The sequence below is a fragment of the Protopterus annectens genome, chromosome 1.part1 (assembly GCF_019279795.1).
Source record: "Protopterus annectens isolate FY-2018-M chromosome 1.part1, PAN1.0, whole genome shotgun sequence".
Lineage (NCBI taxonomy): Eukaryota > Metazoa > Chordata > Ceratodontiformes > Protopteridae > Protopterus > Protopterus annectens.
In genome coordinates this window covers 253,861,352-253,886,299 of record NC_056726.1, presented here as the reverse complement: position 1 = coordinate 253,886,299, position 24,948 = coordinate 253,861,352, and positions in this window count along the sequence as shown.

Genomic DNA, 24,948 nt, shown 5'->3' with positions numbered 1-24,948 from the left:
CCCTAGTTTCCTTGACTGCTTCCACCAATTTCCTCAGCTTTGGGAATCAACCCAAATGTGATGATTGCAACATTGAAACACGAAGAACATAGTACATTTGTGTACACTTACATAAATGTAGATGTTCGAGTGCATTCACTGTTGCAGTTCTGGTTTCCCCTCCCTCCACCCCCCTTTTTTCTTCTCTTTCCTTACAAGAAACATATTGGTATTTGCTTTCTATTGGTGGAGTTCTTCCACCAGAACCTGGCTCTTACTTGTGGGCTCCTGACAGGTTAGGGCAAGAAAAACTGATGTAATGGCATTGGCTGCCTTACTTTATACTACTGGTGACCTGACATCAGTCCTAAAGTGACAGCAAATACTAAGCTTCTGGTATTCGGGCTGGCCAAGGGCTACCCTGGCTGGGATAACCCAAATGTGATGACTGTAACTATGAATACACTCAAATATCTACATTTATGGTTAGTGTACACAACTGTACTTTCTTTGTCATCCTCTTTATTGTTCATTAAAATGTATCGGATCTGTCCACATTAATGTAAAATTTAAATTTTAATTTTCTTCCTTGTTTGTGCAATGTGCCGCTTAGTGCAATAACAGGAAACAGAGAAATGAATGGCAGGTTTCTCTGTGTTGTTATGTAACTGTTCCTGTGGCAGCACATATATGTGTTAGAGCTGGAATATAGATGGTCCTGGTTTCGACTTCAGGGCCTGCAACCTTTCCTTTCCTTTTTATGTCCATGTTTGTGTGATATCCTAGAGATGGAGGAAATATACATTTTGCTTATGCTTATCTTATTTATGCGAAGGTGCACATATGTGCAAGGAGGTGCACATAGCTGTGCATAGTGAACTAATGAGCAAGCAACGGGTGTGTTTAATAGATGATATTTATAGCATAAGCAGGTGAATTGTATGTTAATCCACCTATCCAACACAGTGACGCTATTCAACAATGTATAAAGAATCCATGTACCTTCCATTCTAGTTTTTCCTTTATTCTTCAATACCATTGGAGTAGAGACAAGGAAATTTTAACTGACACAATGCTAGTGTTTGCTGCAGCTATTCTACATCTGCATGTGCTAGAGGCTGAAGCCAGTGTTGCTGGTGCTGGTGCAATAGGCCTTTGTTGAGAAGAAGAGTGTTCATGCCCAGGGTAACTTTCCAGGTACTACATGAGCTGGAGATTGTAGAGTGCTACAGGGTGGACAGGGACACATTACAAGAATTCTGTGAGCTCTGCTGCCCTCAACTCAAAGCCAGAGCCAACTGAGGGGAAACCATCCCAGTGGAAACTAAGGTATGTGTAGCCCTTAGAATGTCAACTACTGGTACTTTTCAGAGACCAAATGGGGACATGCTGAGTGTGTCATATGCATCAACCTCCAGGATCCTTCACCATTTTCTGGATGGTATGCTTATACATGCCAGTGAGCATATATTTTTTCACCATAGTTCTGAAGAGAGGGCCAACAATATGCAACTATTTCACCATGTAGCACACTACCCTGAACTACTGGGTGACATAGATTGCACTCATATACACATTAAAGCATCATCACAAGGGATACCACTCCATCAACTGGCAAGTCATGTGTAATGCCCAGGGAATTATCTTGAATGTGTATGCTGGCAACCCTGGCAGTTATCATGACTCCCATATCTGGCACACATCACGGCTGTACCAGATGCTTGCTAGGAGGGGCATCCCATGTGGCTATTTACTGGGGGATGTTGGCTAATGCCCTGGAACCATGGTTGATGACACCCATCAGAAGTGCACACCCACCCATGGAAGAATGGCATAATGAGGCACATGCTCAAATTAGACACATTATAGAGCATGTATTTGGGCTTCTGAAGTCATGGTTCCAGTACCTAGATATATCCAGTGGAGCCCTGCAGTATAATTCATACTCATGTACACAAATATTCACAGTATGTGCTATGCTCCACAATCTGATCCTGTGGAAACAGCTGCAGCAGAATCAGCAACAGGAAGGGACACTCATCCCTCCACCAATGCCTAGATCACCACAACCACAGTCAGAGGTGGAACCCCCAGCTGCTGTCCTTGTAAGCAGATGTAGGTGTGCTTACTTTGGCTAAGAAACAATGCATAGCACATTCACTGACCACCTAGGGACCTAATACCTTTCTCCTACTCACATGCATATAGTAAAATTGATGCCAGGCAACTCACACAACCTTTACATCCACATGTATTGGCTGTGTACTGCTTGAATCAGACAGAGTAAGTCCTGAACTAAAGGTGTGTCAACTGCTGCATTTGCAAGGTAAGTCCTGAACCTAGAGTGTATTCCTTAATAATATTATGGCATATCCTTGTATTTCCTAGCTTGTTACAGTAAGCAAGCAAATAGAGGTGGATTTATACAGAAAGTACCTTAACATATGACACCAGACACTTATATTACATATATTTGTCCACTAGTAATTAATAGGTCTCAGGGCATGAACGATTCATACAGTAATACTTCTGAAGAATTCTGATGTTCCATGCATGGCCTCAGTTTAGCACCATACTTTTGTACTGGTAAAGCATTAAAGACATAAGTTAAAAAATGATGATACACATTTCAGTTTCAGACTTCAGACTTGTTTGTGTCATAACAGAAACTGAGCTTTGTTCCCAAAACATGAGTGTACCCTTGTACCTGCTCTAACTCAGCTATACTACCCCCAAATTAACACTGTATGTGTGTTTGTGCCATCCAAACCGGACTTCATTTGCTGGAAAATGCATATCACATTATTCTCAGTTAATATCCTCTCACATGTTAAGGCCACTGATACAGAACGGTTTACACACATCATGTGTTAGATAACTGATAAATGATCAAGAAACACAAAACGGTAACACACAGCTGTATATTTGTAGGCATAATTATAACAGGTAGTGGGATTGGTAACTGCTCTATGACCAAATACAGTAAAGAGAATTAAATGTACAAATCACAGCTGATGGTTTGATAGCAGTGAACATTCTGATGCAGCTGGTCATGTGACAAATGACTTTCCATTTCAATGATGCAAATCTGTTTGTGTGGCCAAGAGGACTAAGGCATCCCTCCTGTTTTCTGAAGTAATAATAGTGTGAGGATTCAAATCTGACATATGTAGAAATTTGTGATGTGTACTATCAAGTTTTACTGTGCTTTTACAGATTTTGTCTATGTGCTCCTTAGTTTTAATATCGTTTCCTATTTGTCTTCTTTTAATTCCAGTTGTCTGTGATGCCCCACATCCCGAAAAAATGTGTGGCTAAGCTTATCTTGTTTGCATGATGTGCAACATTGCAGAAACAGGGGACAACCAGATTTCCTAGAAAGCAGACACCCCCCAAAAAAAAACGGATACATTTAATTAATGCTCTTCACCGTTGTGAAAGCTGGCCTGGAGTATAGATGGGACCGGGGTATAGTAGCAAGCCTTAGCAATGCACCTCATGTTTGTGCACTGCTTGCCTGCGTGCAAGCAGGCCTAGCTCGCATACGTGTACACTTTGTTAACCATTGTGCAAATCCAATGCTCGTTGCACTGTGGAGTTGTATATATGATAGTTTTTATTTCTGTTTATTGTCCATTTCCTTTGTATGACATAAACTACATGTGGAAACATTGCAAATTAAGGGCACAATATAATATAATATTACATATTCATATATATCCATCTATCTGTATAAAGATATATAGATATGTATAAAATTATATGTCATGACAATACTACTACTACTAATAATAATATAATACGTTATTTACAATACATTCATTTGTTTCCCCCAACCACCCCAAAGAAGCACTACAACTCTAGGGTCTCATTACCTTTTCCACACATACATCAACCACAATACAAAGTGCTATATAAAATCAGATATGTGCCATGAAGAGTGTGATAAGTACTGTGTTCTGTAGTCTGTGTCTTTAGATAGGTAGGGGTTCTAGTCTCACTGCAGTCAACTGGTTGTGTCTGTCTACACAGCAGAGCAGAAGTGTGTATCCCACAGTTACCTCTCCAATGGTATGGCTTGCCAGTTTCTTGAGACTTGCATAAGCCTACACATCCATATTTCATGCATACCTCCCAACCTCTTGTCTCCCACATGGCCTGTCGATGTCATCTTCTATAAGTTCACCTGCAGTTCTGTAAAAATCAGACCTGTGCTGTGGTATGTGCAAGAAGTACTGTGTTCTGTAGTCTGTGAACTTAAATAGGTATGATTTCTATTCTCACTGCAGTCAACTGAGGGTAAGAGTGTGTGTATGTGTGTGTCTACACAAAAAAGCAGAAGTGTCTTTCCCTACAGTTACCACTCTGATGGCATGGCTTGCCAGTATTTTGAGACTTGCACAAGCCTACACATACATTTCATGCAGGCCTCCCAACTTTTTGTCTCCTACATGGCCTGTCAATGTCATCTACTATAAGTTCACCTACAGGCCTATTAAAATTAGACTTGTGCTGTGGTTTGTGTGATAAGTATTGCTTTCTGTAGTCTGTGTACTTGGATAGGTAGGGGTTCTATTATTACTACAGACAAGTGGGTGGGGGTGTGTGTGTTGAACTTTACAGTGAGCCTTTTACAGCAGCCTGTGGGACACTGTTATCCTGTCCTCAACAGACACTGCTGATGTCACCTATAAAATGTTGTCTAACCCTTTTGATTTGACCTGTGGTGCTGGAGTAAAATACTGTGCTTTGTTGTGTGTGTGTGTGTGTGTGTGTGTGTGTGTGTGTGTGTGTGTGTGTGTGTGTGTGTGTGTGTGTGTGTGTATAATTAAATAGGTAGGGGTTCTATTCTCACTTCAGTTAAATGGGGGGTTGTGTGTGTGTGAGCTGCTGCTGGACTTTACAGTGAGCCTTTTACAGCAGCTTGTGGGACAATGTTTTCTTGTCCTCTACAGACCCATGTCTGTCATTACTAGGTTATACATTAAGCAAGAAAGCTGCTGTTTACAAATACAAAAGTGAGAATGCAGAACTAGAAGAGCACCCTCCTCAGCCTAAACAAGCAAATAAGACAATGCATGCAATATCTAACTCCAAGCCTTGCTTTCTGTTTTTTTTTTCTTTCCCTCACAGCAGAGCTGGGTAGGCCTGGTCCACAGGATCCACCTGCCCCCATTCCACCTGCTATGGCACCAAATCCTAGCACATCTGAGCCGCAAACTGGTAGCACCCATTGTGCTGCCCCTGCACTACCTGGCCCCTCAAGTCATTCTGCCGTGGAGGATAGATCTGTGGTTACCTCTGGGAGCAGTGACAGAGTGGGTGATTTTATCTCCGAGAAGAACTGCCAAGGATGGTGCACAGGATTGTGTACTGCACTGTGGCCACATGCCTATGTCAGATGGAGACACTGCTCTCCATCATTGGACTGAATAACACAAGGAGATGCAGATGTCAGACACTGCAGCCATTGGCACAGTGAGGTGTCAGTGATGACAGTCCAGTGGCTGAGGACTTGATTCTCACTGTCACCCAACTTGACATCCATGGGTTTGCAAGGTCCACACCCTTACCCCAACCATGGTGTTTACCCACCTCTTGTGTTCTTCACTGCCCCTGTCTCTTGACTTGTATGTCCTGTCTGTCAGCACTTGCTTCCTCACCTTGCCAAATTACCTGCCTCAGACATACCTGTGTCCCTTCCCCAAGATCCCTCTCTCACTTCAAAAAAAATAGGGCATCTATCCCAAAGAAAATAAATTGTTACATGCATGTCTACTTGACACACTTGATTTGGTCTAGTTGAATATCCAACATGATTACATTGTTGTCACCTCTCTCTCTCTCTCTCTATCTCTCTGGAGGTGACAGTCCAAATTCAGCTAATCTTTCTGTACATATGATCAGTTTTTCAGGGCACGTTCTCAGTATACATATATTCACAACACATAAAAGTGTTATCCATCCCCCAAGCAATAAAACCCTGGGGGATCAGTATTTTTTATGCACATATATCAGCCACACTGCAAAGTGTAATATATAATGTTGTGTGCTCCCTCATGGACAGGGCTAGTTGGTGGTGCTGGCAACCTTGCTCTGCTAAACTCAAACATCCAGCTATGTTCAATAAGAGTACTTGTGTTTTTATACAGCTAAGCTTCTACACACTTAGGACACACTGTACAGTTAGGCTACTGGCCTCATATGAACCTGTGAATCTATGTGCCTATGCAGGCTTCACAACCTTTTGTCTCCCACATGGACTGCTAAAGTCATCTGCCATAAGTTCACCTGCAGCCATGTAAAAGTCAGACTTGTGCTATGGCATTTGTGTAAATTACTGACTTTTATAGTCTGTATACTTAGATAGGTAGGGGTTCTGTTCTCATTGCAGTAAACTGGGTGTGTGTCAGTATTCTGCAGAGTAGATGTGCTGTCCTACAGCTACTTCTCCAATGGCATAGCTTGCTAGTCTTTTCATACTTGCAGAAGCCTACACATCCATTTCATGCAGCCCCCCAACCTCTTGTCTCCCACATGACCTGCTGATGTCATCCACTATAAGTTGACCTGCAGATATGTAAAAATTAGACATGTGCCATGGCACTTGTATATAGTACTGTGTTATGTAGTCTGTTTACTTTGGTAGATAGTGGTTCTGTTCTCACTGCAGTCAAGTGTTTGTGTGTGACAGATTTTACCTGACATTACAGAAATCATTTTACACCAGCATGCAGAACATTGTTATCACCATATGCTCAGCAGACAGTGCTGGTGTAATCATCTATATCAGATTATTGCATATCCAACCATCCCAACCAGGCCAGGCTCAGACACTAGCCTGAAGCCAAGGCAGATATCTCCTTAGATTCATAGGAAGTTCCTAGTAGAAGACTGGTGACAGATATGCTTTGGGGTATATCTGGTGGGGATAGGAAGGGTGTACTTTGCCCCAAACTATCTGGTAGCAGGTTGGCAATGTCCTCAGGGTCAGTATGAGTGGTACCATCCACTACTAGTTGGTCACAAAGCTGGCCCTTCACTTTTAGATGCATGACGTAGCTAAATAATGCCTCTTGATTATCTTTAGCTAGGAATGCTACTTTAGGTTTGTATGTGGCTTTAGAGGGCTTTTCAAGATAGCTAATTCCCTGTTCAATTGGTGGAGGGCATCCTTCCTCTGCTTTGTCAGTTCCCTCTTGTTCTTAGACATTACTTTCTTCCGCTTGTTATATAACCTATGTATGCTTGGGGTCTATATCAAAATATTGAAAGTTTACTTACCCGAACACCTAAACGCTGACACATATTTGTCAAACCGCAAATACACCGAATGCCCTAAACCGCGAAATTCAAAAACTCGAAATGTCATAGTTGTCCCATCCCACCGCCCACTACATACTACCTACACAATCAAACTAAATAAACCACATACATACACTAAACAAAACCCTACTTCTAACCCTAAACTAAACCCTACTTCTAACCCTACACTAAATCTTTCATACACCACCAAGTATGCACTTAACCCGCACTCTAACCCTAAGGTTCCTAACTATAGCACACTTACCTTAAAAAGCTATACCCAAACAAACTAAACAAATCCACACACATACACTTAATAAAACCCTACTTCTAACCCTACACTAAATCTAACATACATTACCATCTATGTACTTACCTTAACCCGCACCCTAACCCTAAGGTCCGTAACTATCGCACACTTACCTTATGGAGCTATACCACAGAAGGGCCAACCATGACGAATCGACATTTTGAATTTCACGCTTCAGGATGATCGATATTTTTGCAGTTTGATGAAGATGTGTCGGCGTTTAGGTGTTTGGGTAAGTAAACTTTCGATATTTTGATATAGACCCGTATGCTTGATGCCCACTAGGGTGGCTTGTTTTCTGTGACGAACTTGTTTTGATTCGTTCACATTCAACCAACTCTATACATTTGTATAGCTGTTTATTACAGGCCATTTGCGTATATCTCTGTATAACAGTCACTGTTGACAGTGGTAGCATGGGGTTTGCAACTCTTTAGGGCATTGGTTAGGAGCCTATAGTTTGCATTGGAGAAATATCTCATCTGCTCTTCAGGGTGTGTTGGGTACAATTGTGAATGTGAGTGAGACTGAATTGTGATCTGACCTGATCAGGAGGACCACCACACAGGGGTTAGTGCAGAGAACCACTATGTTGGTCAGTACTAAGTCTAGGATATTCAAGCCCCTTGTGGGGGGTGATACTATCTGTTACATAGCATGTGCATTAACAAAGTCCAGAAACCTTAGTGTGAGTGTGTTTGTGCACATATATGACTCCAAATTGATGGAAGTATAGCTGAAATCACACATGACCAAGGTGTTTGGCTGTCTAGTGAGTGACTCAATTAGATCCAAGTAGGCAGAGTGGTCCTTGTGTTTAATGGTGGAGGACCCTTAGCTATCAATGAAATAGAGGGTGGTTTTACATACACTGAGTTGGAACTAACAGCTAAACATGGCAATAAAATAAAAAAACATGCACTTTAATAAAATAAACAGAATAAAAATGCAATAACAATGGCAAGAGCTTTCACACGGCAATAGTGGTTCCTCAGACCAATAGATAACTCACATCAGATGTCTTATATAACTCAACAATTAATGATTCAAAGATCTCAATTTCAATTTAGTCCTTAAAGGAACAATATTATTCAAATCTGGTTTGCTGTGTGCTTGCAGCCTAAGCATCCAATCAATCTCATCAGGGAGCACATCAATGATATTAGAAAGTATGATGTGAGAAGTGCACTTCCTAAACATGTGATGAATACTAGTAATGACCATACATTCTGCTTTCTTGTTTTATAATTGTGTAATGAGAGCAAGAGGGGTGGTGATATAAGGCTATGGACTGACAGCCTTGAGATTTGTTGGGTACTTAGGCTGCATGCACATAGGAAACCAGGTTTGAATGATATTGTTCCTCTAAAGGCTAAATTGAAATTGAGATATTTGAATTGTTAATTGGTAATTGCTGTTTTTGGTAATTGCCATGGGAACTTTTATATCCACCTAAAATACTCTTGCTAACCACATCTAACTAAACTGAGAAGTCCTAACAGAGAACAGGATGGCACAGTGGTGCAGCAGTATCATTGTCACCTCACAGCGAGAGGTTCTCCAATTCGATTCTCAGCTGAGATGCCTTCTGTGCAGAGTCTGCATGTCATCCCTACTTTCCTGTGGGTTTTCTCCAGGTGCTCCGGTTTCCTCCCACATTAAAAAGACATGCGTCTGGAGCATTTCTCCCTGGTCCTCTGCTGAAAATTGGCTTTGTTTTAAGTTGGACTTTCTCAGTAAAGGTAAAATAAAAAGAACTTCTCAGCTTCTTATATTGGAAAAAATATATTTTAATTAAAATTATGAATATAGCCATGTTACTTTGTAGGTTATTTTATCTAACCATGAGAAGATCACTAGCATTATACTTAGGTCCCATAACCCTATCAGAACCTTAAACTTTCTCTCTGCTTCCTAACTCTAAAATCCCTTCCCTGCTGACAAATCTAAAACTTCCCTCCTACTCCCTAACCTTAAAATTCCCTTTCTGCTCCCGAAACTTAAAATACCCTTCCTACTTTCTTAAATCTAAACTCGCTTCACAATCCCTAACCCTATAACCCTAAGATCCCTTCGCATTCCCTAACTGTAAGATCCCTTCGCATTCCTTAACCCTAAGATCCCATCACACTCCCTAACCCTAACCCTAAGATCCTTTCACATTCCCTAACTCTAACTCTAAGATCCCTTCCCACTCCCTAACCCTAAAATCCCCCTCTCACTCCCTATACCTAAAACAGTGGCCTGATCCGCACTCCTACTCACTCCCTCACCATGGCTGCTGCACTTACATCACTCTAACTCACAAATAATGCATTAGGCAAGCTGTGGCAGCTGCTTGCCTGAATTCATGTTTGAGTTTATATTACACCAGCAACCTATCCAAAGTACAAAACGACTGAGTTCTTGGCTTCTAAATAGTAGGCTTTGAAAGCTTGAGGCTCAAGCATTTTTAGAACTCCCCTGTATTGCTATTTAAAAATTAAGTTTTTCTTGATTTGCCTACCAAATTTTTCACAAAAAAAAAAAAGAACAAATATATATATATATATATATATATATATATATATATATAGCTCACTGCATTGGTGGTGCTGCGGTAGCGTTGTCACCTCATAGTTAGACGTTGCCCGTTCGATTCTCAGTTAGAGCGTCTTCTGTGTGGTGACATGCGTGAATGGGCGTTCCTTCGTTGAAGGCTGTGCATTAGGCCTGGCAAGCCAGCACATCAAAATCTACTGCCAATCATTAGCGGACCGGAGTTCCGTTGTGGCGACCCCTAACCGGGAAAAGCCAAAAGAAACAAACATATATATATATATATATATATATATATATATATATATATATATATATATATATATATTTAGAAAGCTGACAACAAAATGTCAACATGATGCAATGCATGTACAAACTGACAATTACGGTTCATGCAAAACTTCGATGTAAACAATTACAATAAAACATTGTTTTTTTTTTTTTTTTTCTTTTAGGAGATAAGCCGCCTGCTCCTTCACACCCCCTGCTAATTATACATACTAACTCCAAGATCTCACAATCTTTGGGATAAAGCATATTTACCTACCCTGAGAATTGTGCGATTTCATCCAACTATCAGCCATGTGTTTGGTCGACTAAATTTTGTAGAGTCGACAAATTTCATTCACCAAATGCACACACACACACATATATATATATATATATATATATATATATATATATATATATATATATATATAGATATATATGTATGTATATATGTATGTATGTGTGTATATATATATATATATATATATATATATATATATATATATATATATATATATATGTTTATATTATAAATAAAAGATGGAACTTTTTCACATCAAGAATTATTTTTCCCTTTTTTCCTATGAGTTGAGACAGACTTCATTGTTTCGACAGAATACTTTAGCACAGAGAAAAATTATGGATTTATGTTAAGGTGAATTGGGACATGTTACCAAAAACTGATTAAACGTCATTCTTTACAGTTGTTGTTGTAATCAGTCATGTTTTCACAAACTGTACATTTACAACCTTTGCCAAAAATATTCATTTTCTTAAAGAAGAGATCTTAAAAGCCAGACAAGAAAATAATTCTATAACTGTTTGAAACTGAGGTGAAGAATCTTGAGCCGAGTAACAAATAATAACATATAAACTAAATAATAAAATTATACAAATAATAATAACAGTCATTCTTTGGTCATTAAACAGACTGTAATATTTTGAACAGACACATATACTTGAAACATTATATCATTCTTAAATGAAAATGAAAATATTGTAAAATAATGCAAAATCAAAGGCTTAGAGGCTAATGAAAAGAAGGACTTCAACAAAAAAGTGTTTGGGCCGGATTCACGAAGGCTTGAATGGAGTCTAAGAGTACTGTAAGATGGCAGCCAGGCAATATGTCTGCCGAGCGATTCAGCAATAGCCGGCAGGGGCGTGCATGAGAGCTTCTAAAGCTACTCTTGCACGGACAGTGTTATGGTATGCAAATTACCTCATTTGCTGCTGAAAGTTATGCAAATGAGGTAAATTTGTGATCCAGGAAACACTAACCTGTCCGTGGAAGAGTAGTGTTTTTTGTAGAAATGTACTCCGTTGGTAAAGGAGTACCGTTCTGCAAATAGCTAAATGGAGCTATGACAGCTCCAAATAAAGGATGCATCTAGTTGAGGAAGCATGCCAATGGCCAAATATAAGGCCATTGGCATTTGCAAATGTTGTAAATCCTTAAAATCCGTTTTTTTTTTCCCCGATCGCCGATGTTTAAGTGTAGCGAAGCGGAGCACAAACGTGCTGCGCTTTAAATAAAATGAAAAAAAGTGAAAAATAGCCACAAATGGGCATTTTCACTAAAAAGCTTGTTCTGCCATGCAGGTGAATGGCAGGCTGAAACAACATGGCCACTGAGTAGTGGTTGCTAAGGGGGGGAAGCTCAGTGTGAGAGATGTAACCAAGCATTAGTAGGCAATCCTATGCAAATGAGGATAAGGATAGTGAATCCCAATTTTCCCCGGCACTTGAGCCATGTCCCTAGAGTGTAAGTGTAGGAGTAGGGGAGTAGTAGAGTAGAAGATAGGTGACATCATGAGGGGGTATGTCTGAAAGACTGTAAACTGATTGGAGCACAGTGGCTTGTGTTTGCCCTGAGTTGCTCAGGATTGCAAGAGGCATGTCTACAGTTGTCCTAGCTGAAAACAAGAAACCAAAGGTGTACGCTGTGGATATATCTGAAATTTCTTGCAAACGTGCACACAGCGTGTGTGCACGCGCGTGTGTGCGCATGTGCACTTGTTTTCGCGGCGTTGCCCCTTGTGGAAACAGAAAGGGAAAAGGGAAGGAAAGAAAGTAGTAGGAACTTAACCAAGGAGAACTAGCAGAGCTGCCAGGTGAAATGTATCAGAATCAGCCAATTACACAGGAAGGAGACTAGTCCAGCCAAGCCCAGCACTTTAAACTCTGCAAACAGCAGTCTACCCTGTTTTGTCCCAAGAACTCTGCAACACTGCAGTATACAAAGAGTGAAAACATAAAAATCTTAAGTCAGACAAAATTTTAGGGGCTGATATTGCTATCATAAACCAAACATGTGCAAGGTGCTGTGGGTGGTAATGTTGTGAATGCTGCTGAGCAACCCACAGTGAGGAGACAGAGAAGAGTGTACAGACCCAGGGTAACCTACCAGGGGCTACATGAGTTGGAGATAGTGGAGCACTATAGAGTGGACAGAGACCTCCTGCAGCAAATTGTTGAGCTGTGCCGGCCACACCTCGCACACAGAACCAACAGAGGGGAACCCATCCCAGTGGATACCAAGGTATGTGTTGGCCTACGAATACTAGCTACAGATACCTTCCAGAGACCAGCTGATGATATAATGGGGGTTTCACAGGCATCAGCATCCAGGGAACTGCACCAGAACCTGGATGCCATGTCAGCACATGTCAGTGAGCACATATATTTCCCCAATTCCAGTGAGGCATTGGCCAGCAATATGCGTCTTTTCCACCAAATAGCAGAATACCCTGAGGTAGTGGGTGCAATAGACTGCACGTACATACACATCAAAGCACCACCCAGTGAATGGCGTAGGGTCTACATCAACCGCAAGGGCTTCCCCTCCATCAACCGCCAGGTCGTGTGCAGTGCCCAGAGCATAATAATGAATGTGTGTGCTGGCTGCCCTGGAAGCTATCACGATTCCCACATCTGGCATCTGACGCAGCTGTACCAGAGATTTGCCAATGGGGACATCCCTGACAGTCATCTAGTGGGGGATGCTGGATACGCACTGGAGCCGTGGCTGATGACACCCATCAGAAATACACACACCCGAACAAGAACTCCATAATGAGGCACACGCACAAACAAGAAACATTATTGAGCGTGTGTTTCGGATGCTCAAGTCACAGTTCCGGTGCCTGGACACATCTGGTGGAGCCTTGCAGTACTCACCAACTACATCTACCAAATTGTCATAGTATGTGCCATGCTACACAATATGATCCTGTGAAAACAGCTGCAGCAGGAACAGCATGGGGCAGGGCCAAACAGCCCCCCACCATTGCCTAGGCCTGCAGAGACACAGCATGACTCGGAGGAGGAACAACCTGAGCTTGCCTTAGTAGGCAGAAGGAGGTATGCCCAGTATGCCTTGGCCTTGGCAAAGAGGCAACGCATAGCACATACACTGACTCAGTAGGAACCCTGGAAATGACACCTCGCTCTGACTCGCACATACAATAAAAGGGATGCCTAACTTGACACTACCTGTTTTCAAACATGTATGGCAGTGTACTATGTGTATCCAACATAGGCAGCCCTGCAGCACCACCTGATGCATGATTTCCCTATTTTAAGCAATATAAAGCAGTGCTAAGCACATTTTACCACTATTTAGCATATTTAAGCACAATTGCGTGGAGCTGCGCACCCCGCAAACTAGCACAATGTTGGGCAATGTTGGGCAACGTTGGGCAAAGTTGAGCAAAGTTGGGTAAACACGCTCACACTTGGTTTACTGTTCCTTAACCAGTCAGGTCTGTCCAGCAGGAAAAAAGCAGTGACAGGACTCAAACTCAGGATACTGTGCACTATAGTCACAGTACTGAACCACTAAGCCATGACAGCATTTCCCTGGCACAGACACAGCAGGACAATTGTAGACAAACGCAAACACAAACAAATGCTGTATCATGCCCTCTGAACTTCCCCCCAGGCCTATGCATACAGATAACAGCAGGCCAGGCAGTGTGATGTGGGTTGGGTAGGCTATGAAGTCACAAACTAATATACGTGAAATTGGAAGCTAAGATCTGTAGTACAGTAGTATGCCTCAAGCCAGTACGATAGGCAACAGTACAGACTGAAATGGAGTACCTGACATAGCAGTGCAGGCTTAGCAAATGTGTATAAGTGTCAGGTGAACCCCTCATCCTATGTACACCCACAGTAACAATCAGGTGTGCCCACCGGGTAGAAATGCACAAATAATAGCTGTCCCCCCTGTATGTAGAAATGTTGATAAGTCTATGCAAAGTAACTCATGGAAGCCCTGCAGGCACAGCGTGCTTCCTGTCGATGTATAACACAAAGGTGAGCCCTGAAGTAAAAACCAGCTTGATTTTTCACACACATATAGTATATATGTCCATACTGGGCATGCTCACACACAGACAAATTTAGCAAATATCAGTCAGCAACATACTGAAAGGTCATACTGGGCATGCTCACACACTTAAATAAACAAAGCAAATGTCAGGCAACAACATACTGAGAGGTCATACTGGGCATGCTCACACACTTAGGCCATGTCTGAGTACAGCAGTGGATCACACATATCTGGCAGTTGCATATGTTTTACCCCAGCAACCTGTCTCTATCCACCAATCCTGCCTTGTGCACACAGTTATATGAAAACAGACACATATAATATATTGGAACCCTGTCATACTCAAACAATGTACCACAAGTACTTAAGTTGTTCACAGAAAGTGAAAAAGCAAAGAAGATCAATAAACCTGCAATCAGTATCATGAATAAGCAATATGCACTCCAAACATTATCCAATCCATGTTCTGGCAAAATAATCTGTGAAGGAGTCCATAGAGAACCATGACACTTCCTTCCGCTATGTCATAAATAGCAATGTACACTCATATATGTCCTGAGTCAGTGCAAACTGTAAATGACTGACATTGCCAACATCCTGTCAGACAGACTCATACATACATACCCCCCTCTCACTGACAAAAGGCCCTATCATCATACCTGGAGATTGTGAAAGCACAGATATCACATATAGAATGGGTAAACAGCTCCTTCCAAACCTGAAAACATGGCGTCTATGGGATTACATTGTTTCCCTAGCTGTGTCATAAGTGAATTCCAGAACAAACAGACCCTGCACCTGAACAGTCTGTTGAGCCTCACCCTCTGTACGGGATATGAAACTGTTGAATGTGTTACAGCAACGTTTGGCACACTCCACAAGTGTTGGTGCACAACAAACCATGGGAACTATTGTCTTATAAGCCTGTTAAGCCTGATCTGCAAGGCCATGGAGTCCATCATGATGGAACTCATAAACAGAGCTATTGGGAGCCTACAAACAGCCAACCCTACCAATTTTGGTTTGGTCAGGGGCAGATCATGGTTTCCAAACTTGCTAGACTGTTTCAAGGCAGTCACCCAGGGCATACATTAATAAAATGAGCTACACACGTCCCACATAGACCTCGAAAAGCCCTTTTCCAACATCCCAGACACATGTTGTATCCACAAAATCAACAACCTGTGTATAAATATGTATGTCATCTGATGGATTGCCAACTGGGGCACAGATAGATCATACAAGGTAAGAATTGTGGTCTCCTGTTCAAGCTGGTAACAACTGCTGTCCCCCATGGCTCAGTCCTGGGACCCCTCCTATCTGGTGTATACTTTTCAGAAATATAGTCAAACACACGAGGGCTATGTTTAGCAAAGTTTGTGGATGACTGCAAAAAGGTTGTCATAATCGATGTTTGGGACAACAGAGACATCCTTAAAAAGGGTCTCAGTCAGACAGATGTGGTGTCAAAATTATGATCTCGAGCTACAGTCATACAAATACCACATAGGTGCCAACACCCTAAATATGGAGGTGAGGAGGTGATAATAAGGGATCTATGGACTAATGTGGATAGTCATCTCTACTTCCAGAAACACATTCACACAGTGGTCAGACAATCATGCTATGTGTTCCCACAAACTGCCAAGGTCTTTGCATGTAGGTCAAAGGAGGTTCCCTCTACTCATCAGTCATCAGACGCGTCAGAGAGTACCACAACACACTTGCGATGAATCTAACTAGGCACCTACAGCAGCTGGAAAGACTACTGAAGTACCTCAACAAGAGAATTACTGGCCTCAAACAGTTGCCCCATGCAACAAGACTGAATTTAACTCAATCTGTACTCTGTTGCATACTGTCTACTCAGGAGATCTCTGCCCAACAGACAGGTCCATGTCTTGCCCCAGGGCAGATAGCCTAGTATGAACCTATGAACCTATATTAGACAGAGGCACAGTAAACTAAACCTTAAAAAAGGGCACAGTATACTCAAATCAAGGGGTGGCGTAAGCCATACAGAATCGGGCTAGGCTTATAATTGCCCCAGGGCAGATAGCCTAGTATGAACCTATGAACCTATGGCAACACTCAGATCTGCTCTGAGTTACAGCTCAATGGCACTAAATATACAGACCCAACTGATATTGCCAACATCCTGACAGATAGGATCAGTGATATATTTACCCCCCTCTCACCCATGAAAGAGCACATCTCTATAATGGAAGACTGCAAAGTTGCTGCCATCATGGCTGCACAGGTAAAAAACACTCTCCAAAGCCAGTATCACAGCATCCATGGGACTAGATAACTTCCCAGGCTGTGTTCTACACAAACTACAGAACGAACAGGCACCACACCGACGTACCATGTTCAGTCATAGCCTCACCTCAGGCTTTGTGCCTGCTGAATGGTGCAAATCGATGGTTATCCCGCTACACAAGGGTGGAGACACCATGGACCCCAGGAACTAGCGCCCCATTAGCCTGATGAGCCTGCTCTGCAAGGCTATGGAATGAATCATCATACAACTTATAAAAAAAGACATTGGTAATCTCCAAATTCTGGACCACAACCATGTTGGGTTTGTAAAATGCAGATCATGTCTCCTAAACCTGATAGAAGACATTGAAGCAGTCACCAGAACCGTAGACTAGGGTAAGGTGGTTCACACAGCCTATGTAGATCTTGCCACAGCTTTCCACACCATCCCCCACTCTGGAATTATAGATAAACCCACTAAATTAGGTATAAATTGCTATGTCACAAGATGGGTTGCCAACTGGCTCACTAACAGAACACCAACTGTGAAAGTAGCAGACTCCAAGTATGACTTTGGACCAGTGACGAGTGCAATACCACAGGGTTCAGTCCTATCTACTTCCCTGAAGTAAACTTTAACATGGAAGGTCTGTGGCTAATGAAGTTTCCAGATGACTGCAAACTAGGAGCCATAATTGTAAATACTAAAGATGTGGACATCCTACAAAAGGGCCTCACTGAGACAGATGCCTGGTGTCAAAGTCATGGCCTCAAGCTCAATACCAATAAGTGCATTGTCATCCCCTTTGGTAAAAACTCTGTAGCAATGAACTACAACATAGGCGGTAGTATACTTAACACTGAAAGTGTGATAAGAGACCTTGAGTCACAGGTGGACAGTGGACACACCTGTGATAATCACATCCCCACAGTAGTCAGGAAATCCTTTTATGTGGCACACCTCATCACAAAAGGTGTCTCATGTAGAATAGAAGAGGACATTGTTCCCCTCTATTCATCACTCACTAGATCCATAATAGAGTACAATGTCCCTTTTGCTATGTACCTCACAAGACATCTACAACAACTGGAAAGCCTGCAGAAATACCTCACAGAGAACATTAGCAGCCTGAAATACATGCCATACACAGACCGTCTCAGAATGCTCCAGCTGTACTCTCTCGCATATCGCCTACTCAGAGGTGATCTCTGCCTAACATACAAAGCTATGTCAAACACAGAGCTGTTGGACATGCTCCATGTAAAACACTCACAATCCCTCTGATCTTCGGCTCCAAAACCCAGAAAGAAATACAAAAGGAAGGGGTGTATCCATTTACCTTATGGATACCCACACCTTCAGGTTAGTGGCACAGCATGAGGCCTTGGAGACCATGCAAGTGCAACTAACATTGGGCAAAGCTGCTTATCAGATTGTATACAGATCACCTAACTTGTTTCAGGAACCTCACTCAGTATTCCTGAGAACAGTGGAAAATATAAAGGTCCTATCAAACACCATTATATGAGGAGATTACAACTACCCAAACATTGAGTGGGAGAATTACTTGTGTACAATGACCTTTGCCCAATGTTTCCTAGAGTTTAAAAACTCAAACGCCCTGGAACAGCTGGTCATCACGTCCACTAGAGGTGACAACATACTGGACCTGATCATCACCAACATGGGGTACCAGTGTTCCACAACAGAGATAAACCCCTCACTGGTAATATCAGATCATAAAGTAATCACACTGGACATCCACATCCCACCCACCCCCTCCAGTCAAGGAAACCACTGTGAAGACATTTTCAAAAGCAAACTGCACACTTCCCAAGACCAAAGTGGAAAGTTCCAAAGCACCCTTGCTATAGGATAATGCTATACAATCTGCCAAATCATTTACAAGTGCATTCTATGAGCATCTACAGGGATGCATGGATCGAGACATCCCAAATAAAACCAAGATGCACTCCTCCAAAAATAAGAAACCAATCTGGTGGTTGTTGCACATAAATAAGCTATACAACAGAAGGAAGAAATTAACACATGATAGAGCAAACTTCACAAAAGGAAAGGCATCACTGATCATTATTAGGAAGAAACAATGATCACTCATAAAATAATCCAAGGCCAGTTTCTAAAGACAAATTGCCAAGGAATGTAAGAATAACAACCACAAAGCCTTTGTTAGCTATACCAAACATTTAGGTGGCAACTCTCAAATATGCTGTCAGCTACTGCAAAATGGCAAAAAATACACTGAACCAACTTACATTGCCCACATCCTGGGGGACAAGTTCAGTGCAAACTCCCCCCCATCACCCCCAAAAGGGCCTGTGTCCATACCAGAAGAATGCAGAGCCCCAGACTTTATGGATATGCAGGTAAAAACAGCCCTCTCCAAAGCTAAGAACACAGCATCAATGGGACTGGATGGTGTCCCAGGCTGCGATTTACACCAGCCCCAAAAGGAACTACACCCTCACCTACATTCACTGTCCAGACTCAACCTTACCACAGGCTATGTACCCAAAGAATGGCATACAGCAACAGTCATCCAGCTCCACAAAGGGGTTGCCACAACAGAACCAGGAAACCATTGCCTTATAGGCCTACTCAGCCTGGTCTGCAAAGCTATGGAGCAAATTATCATGGAACCCATAAACAGAGACATTGGCGACCTCCAGACACTGGACTCTACCCAACTTGGCTTTGTTAAAGGCAGACCCTGCCTCCTAAACCTAGTTGACTTATTTGAAACAGTTACCAAGGGCATAGATGGAGTTGAAAATAGTCCACACAGCCCACCTGGACCTCACTAAGGCCTTTCGACACCATTCCCCACTCTGGAATAATGGACAAGCTTACCAGCTTGAACATTAACAGCTATGTCACAGGATGGGTGGCCAACTGGCTCACAGATCAAACACACATGTTCAGAGTTGCGGGTGCCATGTCCGACTCTAAACCAGTCACAAATGGCATCCCACAGGTCTTTGTCCTGGAACCCCACCTGTTCAGTAGATACTGCTCAGAGGTACAGGCAAGCACGGGAGGAGTATGGCTGAACAAGTTTGCAGATGACTGCTAACTGTGGTCTATAATCGACTCTACAGCTGACACAGACATCCTCCAGAAGGGTCTTACAGAGACAGATACCTGGTGTCAAAACAATGCCCTCAAGCAGAATGCCAAAGAATGCATAGTCAACCCCTTTGGATAAAACAAAGTGCACACAAATTACCACATAGGTGGTAATCGATTATGTACAGAGAATGTAATTACAGCCCTGGGGACTCAGGTAGATAGTAAACTCTCCTTTGATGATCACATTGCCAAAGTGTTTAGAAATTCCTTCTATGTAGCCCACCTAATGTCACCTAATGTAACCCACTTTGTCTAGTCTGATGATGTCACCATCCTACAAATATACCTGTGGAAAGGCGAACTCCCAGTAATGGGTATAGCATGTCATGTAAATGCGTACTGCTCTAGTATCATAAATTAGTTAGGTAGGGGTTTTAATCCTGCACTTGACAACTGTGTGTGTGTGTGTGTGTGTCTCTATCTTCTTCTAGAGGAGCAACCTTTTTGAAGACTACTACACCTTAAAAGTGGTATACTTATCTTTGTCAAGTCTGATGATGTCACCATCCTACAAATATACCTGTGGAAAATAGAACTCCCAGTAATGTGTATTGCATGTCGTGTTAATGCGTACTTCTCTAGTATCCTAAAGTAGTTAGGTAGGGGTTAGAATCCTGCACTTGCTAACTGTATGTGTGTGTGTGTCTCCTTGGAGAGGAGCAACCTTTTTGAAGACTATTGAAACACCTTAAAAGTGGTATACTCATCTTTGTCAAATCTTATGATGTCACCATCCTATAAATATACCTGTGGAAAGGAGAGCTCCCAGTAATGTGTATAGCACATCTTGTTAACGTGTACTGCTCTAGTATCATAACCTAGTTAGGTAGGGGTTTGAATCCTGCACTTGATGAGTGTGTGTGCTCTTTGTGTGTGACACAGTTGGTCGATGTGTTGTGGGTTTTGCTTTTACTACTGTATGACATATCACAATGACAACAGTATGTCCATTGCACGTCAGGTAGCCCTATGGCAAATACATATACGTACATGTGACCTCAATTATTTCATAGGTGGGAACCCTGCTTTCTCCATAAACACATCTGTTATCTTTGCCAGATTGTGCTGCCACTTTCCAGACCTTAGGTCACATCTGTATGCTTGTGACAAGCCCAGCCACTGCAGTAATCCCTGGCCTGGGTCATCCGTGTCACACACACTCATTACGGTTTCTATTGAATAGTGTGAGTGAGAGTTTATGCCTGACGTATATTTCAGACCTGTTCAAATGCAGAAAAGTCTGTCAATGATGGCTATTCATTATAGGTGTACAACAACCTTTGTGGATATGCATGCAGACCCCTTATTGCTTATGTGATTCACCGAGGGATTTCAAAATACCTTTGGAAATGTGATTACCAAAGGAGAGATGACGTACCACTTGGCTGTATGTACACATCGGTACCTATTCAACATGTTGGGGGCTACTACCTATGTGGTACTGTGGGGATACTATGTTTTGTAAAGGTGGATGACTATGCTTTAGTTGGCTTATAGCTTTACAGCATGGGTTTGACAACAGGTATCTGTCTGTATGATACCCTTGTGGAGGATGTGTGTGTCATCTGGAGAATGCATTATAGGCCAAAGTATGCATTTCCAGATGTGGACGGACATATCTCTACTGTGTTTGCTTGTAGCTAAGAGTGCTATATGCCAAACAGGAGTGGTCCCAGGAATGGGTGCAGGTGAATACCACTGGTTACTGGCATAGTATAGTACCTGAAGGATCCAAATGTTACTGTGTGTCCTACATCTGTGTGTCAGTTGTCAAGACATCATCTAATGATTGTTTATGGTCAGGCTGTTGAGGTTATGTATACTACCAGACTGCAGACCAATGACAGATAGTAACAGTATCACCCACAGCACAGTGTCAAACCATGTCATACACACGTGTACCCAAGTTCCAAAATGTGTGTAGTACAATGCATACTGGCCACCAATAGAAACTATGGAGTGTTAACACTGTGTAATACAGGGCATGTTACCCTGCCCATGTGTCCACTATGCACATACATGCAGACAGTGCACCTCTACCATGTTCACAAATGTATACCTGCAAATTTGTGCTGCACACATCCCACACGTACTGTCCACTCTCTAACACATGCTGCCAATACTACACACATCAGCCAAGTGGCCTCTGGGCGGACAAAACACTACTGGAATTAACACTGGTGTAAACAATACTACATTGACAATCATAGCTTTAATGCATCATGCCTGCTCAACTACACCTTCAAGGATATCATTACACTTTACTGCTGACAACATGCTAACATTGCTATACTGCTATAAAGTCACCCTGTGCATCAGCACCATGTTAGCCTGTTCCTGCATCAATGTTACAGATGACAGGAGGTGGCACAGGTTTCATCATATGCACAGGGTGTGTTGTTGGTTTGCCAGAGGCCTACATTGAGCCATACAATCGACATGTGTGTGTGTGTGTGTGTGTGTGTGTGTGTGTGTGTGTGTGTGTGTGTGTGTGTGTGTGTGTGTGTGTGTGTGTGTGAGGGTCAAGAGTACTGGCATGTGTCAATGTTGATGTAATGTGTGTGGGTATGTTTTAGCCCTAGGTGTCTGGTTTATGTGTGTATGTGTCTGCATGCACAAAGTTCCACCATGTGGCTGCCATATACAGGGATTTGTGGGACAGCCACAGACTGTACCTGCCAGGCTTTACAGATCACTGTCTCTGGCCATGGATATGGTACCTGTTCCTGGCAGGGGTGCTACTGACAGTATCAGATACTAAACCGGACTGGGTAGTATCCTCAGAGGTAGACATATGTACACTGGACCCAGGTCCCTGCTGGGAATGGCCAGAGCCATGTGCATGTGGTCTTCTAGGACGGTCTATGGATAGCCCACCCCCAACATTGCTGGGGCTGGTACTGGCACTACAGGAGCAGCTGTGACTTGAGGGACGTCCGTGGCAACTGCCAGCTGCTGATGTTGCTGGCATACATCCACGTCAATGTCTCAACTGTCCCGCACTGTCCTGACACATGGACATGACATTGCGGAGGACATCTAATGTCTCACCCCAACGTCTATCAGTGACCTCAGTGTAATTAGGGATGGCACCTGCTAGGTCATGGATACTGTCATTTAAAGCAGTGTTATGTGCCCTCTGTGCCCTTAGTCCCTGTCTGGTGTACCGTTCCATACATGCCTGTGCCTCCATGATAGCCTGGAACATGAGTGAGGTTGTAAGACCTGTGGCACTTCTGCGAGGGGCATGATGACCAGAAGTGCTCCGATGAGAACCCCTGGACATCTGCCTATGTGGTACCGTTCCAGACATCTGGATATGGCTGCTGTGTCTGGATGCATGTGCCATAGATACCACACTGTCCTGGCCATTGCCGACTGTACACTGTCCCTCAGCTAAGGGCATTGGTGATGATGGATGTATTGGCAGTATGACTGTGTGCATGGATGGGGTGAACACTTGTGTACTGTTGATTGGTGGCCCAACAACAGACCCTGGCAAACATGCCTGTGCCTCAACACACCTATCTTCATTATCACTATTTGTGTCAGTGATATCAGGTTCCCTGCTGCAGTGAACCAGCCCAACCTCAGCACCTGTGAGAGAAAGACAGGAAACACACTTTCCGACCTGTACATGATGTCAGAACACATGCACACATGCACACATGTACACATGAACACATGAACACATGCACACATGAACACATGCACACAAGCACACATGAACACATGCACACATGAACACACGGACAGATTAACACATGCACACATGCACACATGAACACATGCTCAAATGAACAAATGCACACATGAACACATGCACACATGCACACATGTACACATGCACACAAATACACTCCTCACTAAAGCAGATGCACACACACACACACACACACACACACACACACACACACACACACACACACACACACACACACACACACACACACATACCACCAGCAATCCAGAACATACTCAATAGCGGTTGATGGTGGGGTACAGTATCACAAGCCAAACAGTCATATCACACGTGTCAGCATGCAGAATGTGTGTTGCTCAACAGCATGCAGCGCGAGTGTAGACAGTCCTTGCTAATAACAGTATACATGGCTTTGATGCATGTGTGCTGTTGTTCAGTGATTGGCCTCACCCTGGAACACAATGTGTACATGGACACAACATTGCTGTGCAAGTATTACAAGCTCTTCAATATGCTATGCACCATCACTAACAGGTATACATACCATAGCTGAATGTGTATCTGTGTGTCACATAGATATCCATTACTGATTAGAGAGTTTGTGTCTTTAGCAGATAATTGTGGGCACAGGTTTAGCTCATGCATGCTATGTATACACACAGGATGAGTGGTGTGTGTATACCTGATGGAATACCATTGCTCAACATAGCCATTGTACAGTAGTTATGGTGAGTGTAGAACATATTGTGGACATGCCAGTGCCAGCCATGACATAGCATGCTACAACACAACTGCAACATTAAACACCACACATACCTAATGTGTGTCATGTGAACTATACACTCAATAGCATTACAAGACATATATGTGTCACTTTGTGCAAATGGTGATTGCTATGCATATTGTGTATAGGTGCATATGTTTGCACACACACAACATTGAGGTGTATAACAATAAATGCTATGTGTAGTACTGTGGTTACTGTAACTGGATGGGGTGTAGTACCATGAGCCATCATCATGCAGCATCATGTGGTCACTCAAGGCTACTAATGTGTGCCAGACCGGCACCTATCATGCTGTACCTGAACTGCA